The sequence below is a fragment of the Halichoerus grypus genome, chromosome 14, assembly GCF_964656455.1.
Source record: "Halichoerus grypus chromosome 14, mHalGry1.hap1.1, whole genome shotgun sequence".
NCBI classification, from domain to species: domain Eukaryota; kingdom Metazoa; phylum Chordata; class Mammalia; order Carnivora; family Phocidae; genus Halichoerus; species Halichoerus grypus.
Window position 1 is genome coordinate 84,623,606 of NC_135725.1, and position 6,513 is coordinate 84,630,118.

Below are 6,513 nucleotides of genomic sequence, written 5' to 3' on the forward strand. Positions count from 1 at the left end.
ACGGAAGAGTGGCAAAAGCACTGTGTTCAGAGTAAAAAACAACAACAAAACCAAAGGTTTGAATCCAAGCTTTGTCATTATTAGCTCTCTGCCTTCAATCACTTTACTTCTTAAGCTTCAGTTTCAGCATTTGTTAAGATGGAGATAAGGAGAGCATAATATCTCTTGTTTTAACAACTTCAAAGGGCAGTCATGGGCACACCAAAAAAAGGTAATATAAGCAATTGGAAGTCTTTATTGGTATTTAACAGATCAATTCATTTAACCTAAACAGATGACTTCATTCAACCCTACACCTAAAAAAAGCATACCGAGACACCTCCTCAACAGTGCACGCTTGGTAGGTGCGCTACATCACAAAGCACAACTAGAAACAAACGAGACTCATCCTATTATCCAGACATGAAAATGAGTCTCACTTCTTCACTACCACTCCACAGAGTCATTTCTCATCACATTATACCGTATCTGAATGTGTTATACCCCTGCACGCTGGTACCTGCATCTCTCCAGAAGCATAATAGTACCAGGTACTCACATAAGTGGTTTCATTTCATCCTCCCAAGCACCAAGTAAGACTGACAGTGCTGGCCTCAGTTTGCAGACTGTCCAGCTCACACAGTTAATAACTGACAGAGCCAGCATTCCAATCCAGGTGGCTGGGACTCTAAAGCCCCACCTCACGTTGCTTCAAGATTCAATCTCGGGTCTTCTTTGTTAGTCTCCTTTACATCAGCAACGAAAGTTCAGATTAAAAATTTACTGTTTTATTTTTTTTTAATTGCTTTACAAAGAAAACTATTCCTTCCAACAATTTTCTACCATTTTCTCTACTGAAAGAGTACTTATTTATAATACAGTACCTTAAGATAAGTCCACAGGGAACTAAAAAATGGTTTTTTTTTGAGGTTTTACACATTCAGTCCATTTTGTCTGCATCAATAAAAGCATATAATAAAAATATAAAAATATACTCAAGTATAAGATATGAATCTAACACTGCATATATTTAGGGGTAAATGTGACATAATAATTTATTTCACAAGCAATTACTATAATCTAATTCCAATAGTTACTCTAGTACCTTCTTGCTGTTTCCAGAATTTAAGTTTTGTTGTTTAAGTGGTTTCTCCTATTTTTCACACTTTCAATTACTTAAAACTGCTTTCTTCTTTGGGTCCAAATTTTGTTTCCTATATTAAATCTATTTCCTCTGTATATCTAGACTGCTGCCAACTAGAGATAATAAATTTTGAGTGACTGGTCAGGATTTATTTTCTTCATTTTTATATTCTACGCTATTTCCTTATACAATAGAGTATGAATGAAAACAAGTATCTAGAAGAATATTTCTTCAGTTCCCACCTTGTGGAAGCTGGGTATTAAAATAAAAATAGGGGCACCCGGGTGACTCAGTGGTTAAGCATCTGCCTTCATCGGCTCAGGTCATGATCCCAGGGTCCTGGGATCGGCCCGCATTAGGCTCCCCACTCCGCGGGAGGCCTGCATCTCCCTCTCCCACTCCCCCTGCTTGTGTTCCCTCTCTCGCTGTCTCTCTCTCTGTCAAAAAATCTTTAAAAAATAAAATAAAATAAAATAAAATAAAATAAAAATAAATTAAACCCTTGGGCTGGGAACTCCCTGACCATATTTCTCTCACTATGCTGGGTGTCTCTATGGCCCCTTTCAATCTTGTGTATATAACGTCAACAAACCACTGTATGCATTTGGGAAGCACCTGGCCTATCAAGGTCCTTTCCCAGAATTAGTGATGAACAAAGAACAGAGGGAAAAGCTGAGCAGTGGCTCCCTACCTGCCATCATGAGAGAAGGAGCAGCATTTTAGATTTGAACCATTCTCCACTAGGGTCTGCCAGTAATCACTTGTGTGACTTTAAGAGTGTCAATTAGAATCAGGAAGCTTGGCATCCTGGAAAGACCTTAGCAGGACTTGAGTCGAGCTCCTCATTATCATCCCGATGGGAAAAAGATACAAGGATTTGTAAATGACTTGACCAAAACCAAAAGGCTTACTATATTCAGAATTCAAGTCCCTCTCAACCTGGTGCACTTTCTACTAAACTGTCATTCACTGGGCACCAGTTTCTTCATCTCAAGAGGTTATGATTATCCTCCTTGTTCACTTCATGCACTGTAAAGAGGACCAAAAGACAAGAATGTAGCATTTAAAGTGCTAAGAACACCAAAGTATTACAAGGTCATCTCATCTAAACCCCATCCTCCCTGAAAATTAGCCTGATTATATAATAAAAGTATTCACCCTGCCACTTCCCCAAATATAATCAGTATGAGTTAATTACAATACACCCCTACTCTGGCAATTTACCAGTAGACTTCTTATCAATAACCATTACACGTATGGTACCTCCTGCTCTGAACAGTGGGTACCAAAATTCCAGCCATCAGGTAGATCAGAGTTCATAATCAGGCAGCCTGGACTGTACACAGCCCACAGACGTGTTTTGGTCTATACAATAATTTTTTAAATGGCAAATTTTAAAATTAAGTAATTAAAATCCAGATTTTCAGCATCTCTTGAATGCTCCCTCAAGAATATTATTCCCCCCCCCCAAAAAGAATATTATCCCTCATCGGGATTAAAATAATTTTTTAATAAAAAACAAAAAGAATATCCTCCCTCAGAAGATCCAGGGACACCAGACCCCTTCGTCACCCAGCAATAAGCAAGTGGAGCTGAGCAGCAACTGCTACCTTCAGACTAGTCATATGCCATCCAATCCACCAAGGTCTGGCCTACTCCTCCTCATCACGGGCACTTGAGCTAGGGAACCCTGATGTACATATTCAAAAGAGAACTAATCAATATTTGTTTACTCTTTTTTGGCCTATTTTTTCTGGTGTTATCACTCACTAGCTATGTGAGTTGGGCAATATATTTAACCACCAAGTCTCAGGTTGCTCATGTGTTCAAGGGAGGTAATACCACCTATCTCACAGAACCACAAAGACTGAAGGAAGCAAGATATACAAAAACATTTAACAATGACTAAAATATATGTGCTCAATTGTTTTAAATTTAGCACAAGCTGAAATGTGCTAACTTTTGAGTCAAAACTTCTCTAAAACCTCAAACTCACAGAAAACACAAGGTCAGGGCACCTCCTCTGGGGAAAAAATACAATGTGACAGAATTCCTAGTCATATAATTTGGCATCTATTGCTTTGTCTTTAACAATAAGGCCTATACATCAGAATAACAGATTTCCAGCAAATCCTCTTCCCCTGAAATATATACAAATCCACTGAACTGCCAATTTCTAAAGTCTTCAGTTATGAGTCAACAAACAAAAGCACTCCCCCACTCCACCAAAATATATATATTATTTTTACCATGACAGATGAGGCCATGAGCTTCAGCAGTGGCCACACTCACTCATTATCCCTGCTGTCTAGCATAGTGTCTAGCACACCGAAGCTACTCTGAAGCTATGGCTCAAGGGCTAGCATCCCTCTGAAGTCTCGTCAGAGGGTCCCAAAGTCTAGCAGACAATCTCTTCTACTCACAGCTCCAACAGCTGCATAAACTCAAGGAACTTATTTAACTTCTCTGCACTCTAGTTTCCTCATCTGTAGAAACAGGATGCTAACAACACCTTTCTGTACAGGAATGAGACAGTGCATTTAACACAATGCTGCCACACAGTAAGTGCTCATTAGCTCCATTATCAGGGTGCCCTCCTTTGTGCCCTACGGTACTCTGTGGGGACTGCTTTCGCAGTACCTACAGTACGTTACTACGGTTTATCTGCACATACTTACATCTCCCCCACTGGAAGGTCAACCACCTCAGGGTGGGCACTGGTTTTATTCCTTTTTGCATCCCAGGTTCTTAACATTTTCCCTGGCATTGCTGAATGAATCAGAGAGCGTCAAAGCATTTATTAACTAGAAAATTATGAGCAGAAACTGGACTTTACCTCTCTTGACTGACACTGAAGCCCTCATTGACTCTGACTCCTACAGACCCTCCAATTTACTTCGCAGTATCCCCACTAAAAGAAGCAATGGCTGGCTTTATTCAGTCTGGTCTACTCACCACTCTAAAACCATCATAGACATTGCATCTTTGCATCTTACAACTATCATTTCAGGGGACATTAACCATGTATCAGGCCCTTTATCCACATTAGCTCATTAAATATTCACAACACTCCATGAGATCAGTATTATCCCCCTAGCCCAACCCATACTTGAGGAAAGTAATGATTGGAATTAAGAAACTTGCCAAAGGTCAAGGAGTAAGAGGCGGGACAAGGAACTGAATCCAGAGTCCATGTTACTCTCTACAGGTCTTCCATGTTCACATTCAAAGTTGAACTGACCCGCCTACCACCTTCTGACCTTGGAAGATCATAGCCTTCTCTACATTTAAAGGGCTATCTGTACCATTTATTTTGACATTCATATTCTTTCTTTTATAGTTTCTTCAATATGCACTTGTATATAGTGTTGTGGTTTGTGAAAGAAGGCAGAGCACATAATGAAAAAAAGAACAGATGTAGGCATCAGACAGACCCGGGTTTGAATTCCGCCTCTGTCTCGTACCATATGTGTAATTTATCCTGAATCTTCCTATCTGTAAACTGAGGTTAAAATGATTAAATAAGAGAAACCTATAGTTTCAGCACATAGTAAATAATACTTAGTAAACCCCACATTATGAAGCATTACCTGACCATAGTACACTCCTCAAAAGTTAATGACCCACCCCTCCTTCTGTGCTATCACTGTATCACAGAAAGAACCTTCACACAGTGTACTTATCACTGTCTTGGATTTCCTTCTCTCTCTCACTAAATGGAGCACCCTGCAGGCAAGGACTGAGTCTTATTTACCCATACATTGTCTAGCATGGTACCTGGTATATTCTCAGTAAATGTTTGAAATTATTATGAGTATTTATAGGATTCCAGACAAGGAATCTTTTCCAACTGGGGTTGTCCCGATTTGGTTGACAGAGACCAGTTTCTGCTGGGCCCCAGGTAACATCTCAAAAGTGGAAACAGAAAAGGAGAAACCTAGGCAGGGAGAATGTCCTACCAAAAAACAATGGACAAAGAGAAAACAAAGGTGATTTCAGGTCCTACTTATCTAGAGTAAAGGACTGGGGTAGGGAATTAAGGAAGGGGACTTTTTCAAGCATAAGCTGGAGCCAGATCAAGAGGTATATAATGTGAGTAGTCTGGCATCACAGGAACTGAAAGTAGATAGGAGCACAAAGCTAAATAACAAAGGGGCCACTAGCATGCCTCACAAGCTCCGGCAAACTTGCAAGTGTGTAAACTGAAAAGGATGAAAACAATAATCAATGCTTCATCAAGAACTTTCAGCATTTACTAAGCACCTTGTGTGGGCTCACAAAATGAGGAATAAAACATGGTGCCAACTCTTCCTGTTCTATTAGGTTTTTAAATTAATAATCCTCCCCTTTTGCTTGAAAAATAGAACGAGAATGTTGACTTTGTTTTAACTGATGTGTGTTAAGACCTGTGTCCATTTGTTTACACTTGGGGAAGTTTTTAACTTTGGTGGTTTTGGTTTATAACATGATGCTCTGCGCAGTGCCATGTACTGTGACAGGCTACAAAAATTACTTGCATTCATTCCAAATAAAATTTTAACCAATTTCTGAGTCAACTTTTGGGTCTTCAGTTAAAGTAATAATCTTGTTTAAATTACACATTTTTTTTTTTAGCCTTAACTAGATTTAGAAGACTCCTTGCCATTCTCATAAAAAGCTGAATCCAAGTTCCAGCAGCACTCCAGGTAGAAAAATAAAAAGTTCTGCAAGGCTGCTTACTCCTTTGGGACAATTGGGGAGAAGGGGAGCTAAGGAAACAGGAACCACACAGACAATGCTTTAAAAACAATTTTCATGTTATGAAGATTAGAACACCTAGATGTTGCCAAGTGGTAGGGCCAGAAACTACCGGAGCCAGCCCTCCCCCCACCCAACACTACCCAGGCCACTGGCTTCTCCTCCCCCAATCACACACCCAGCTGTCAGGCTTACAGCAGCCTCCAGTTCTGTAAAGGACGAGGAAACGGATGCTCAATGGAGACCTGATCAGGGGCCAGGCAGGCTACCCGCCCCCCCCACCCCGGGCAACACTCCGAGCGGAGGAGTGTGGAGGGCCGCCAGGCTCCTCGGGTGGGCTGACGGGAGAGTGAGCGAGGGAGCTAGCGGCTGGGGCAACCTTTACCTGAAGCTGCTGCCACACTACGGGCCGGCTCGGCCCCGGGACACGTTCCTGAGGGAAGGGCCCAGCTTCCCCGCGCCTCCCGGCCCCTGCCCCGAGCTCCGCACTCTCGGAATCCTCGGGGACTGGCGCTCCTCCCCGCCGGCTCAACTGCCGCTTTCCCGGCTCGCCCTCATGCCCCCACCGCTCGCCGCCGCCGGCCGGCCGAGCAGCAGCCCCGTTGCCCCGAGCCGCGCCACGACCCGGAACCGCACCCTGCGCACCGGAAGTC

At 42.1% G+C, this 6,513-nt stretch overlaps 1 protein-coding gene across 10 annotated transcripts in view; it reads right to left on the minus strand.

The window, feature by feature from the left end:
• MAPKAP1 (MAPK associated protein 1) overlaps positions 1–6,498 on the minus strand; it is a 281,556-nt gene extending 275,058 nt beyond the window's left edge. For 8 of the 10 annotated variants that reach the window (XM_078061769.1, XM_078061768.1, XM_078061773.1 and 5 more), the window contains exon 1: positions 6,246–6,498. The gene's annotated coding sequence lies outside the window, so the exon portion shown is untranslated. Of the gene's footprint in view, positions 1–1,814; positions 1,835–6,055; positions 6,075–6,245 lie in introns of those variants that run through there. The other 2 variants (XM_078061765.1, XM_078061763.1) reach the window with 2 other exon arrangements.
• Between the last annotated feature and the right edge of the window lie 15 nt (positions 6,499–6,513).